Source organism: Bactrocera latifrons, unplaced genomic scaffold, assembly GCF_001853355.1.
Source record: "Bactrocera latifrons isolate USDA-ARS-PBARC rearing strain unplaced genomic scaffold, ASM185335v1 scaffold_111, whole genome shotgun sequence".
Classification (NCBI taxonomy): domain Eukaryota; kingdom Metazoa; phylum Arthropoda; class Insecta; order Diptera; family Tephritidae; genus Bactrocera; species Bactrocera latifrons.
This window is the reverse complement of record NW_017534531.1, coordinates 17,309-18,184: the sequence shown is the minus strand read 5'-3', so window position 1 is coordinate 18,184 and position 876 is coordinate 17,309.

Sequence of the window (876 nt, the reverse complement as noted above, 5' to 3'; positions counted from 1 at the left end):
CATCAAAAAAATTGCGGCACAACCGGTCTGCTATGCGGACAACCTCGCTGTCCTTTACTCAACGATTRATCTTAATTTCCCCGCCCCAAATAAGTGGCGTTTGATATTTCCACCAACTGGCTCACGGCCTAAATGCCAATCAGAACAGAAATRTGATTTTAGATGAGAAGGCCTCTCTTTAAGAATTACAACTATGGCACTTTTGAGCTCTGTCAAATATCTCGTRGTTATTCTAGGTAAAAATCTGAACTAGAAAGAGCACATTGATATGTAGTAGCGCTTTCCTTCGAAACTGGAACTCTAGCACAAGAGATATTGAATCCAAATAGGCTTTATGATCCACACAAGTGTCCTATTCGCCCCATGCTGAGTTACGGTGCGGTATTAACGAAAGAGTACCAGATGAGTTCCCTGGTATCTGTTCAACGTGCYTGCTTGCTGGAGATTACGGGCGCTATGAAAATTACATCCAAATTTAACTACTTTGGGGAAAAAGCCGTTTCATTTCAGCTTGAAATCTCAAAAAATGAAGTTACGAATAATCAGAAAGGCTGCGGAAGTAATAATCAGTCTGCCATCCATTGACATCCAGCGGGAAGAATTCAGTATATACACAAGTTAWCAGAACCTTCTCTACATAGAAGCCAAATGATCAGAGAAATTCAACAGCTTTACAATGTGACAGCAATGTTGGCAAACTATACGCACAGACTGATACTGGACATATTATACATTCGKGTATAGATAGACGGTAAGGGAACCTGGATTTCCACCTGAACCAAATTCTAAATAGACATGCCTTAGAAGCTACATGTACAGAATCCATCATGACATTAGGTAGATTCGATTTGTACAGAATGCACAAAAAACTCTGAA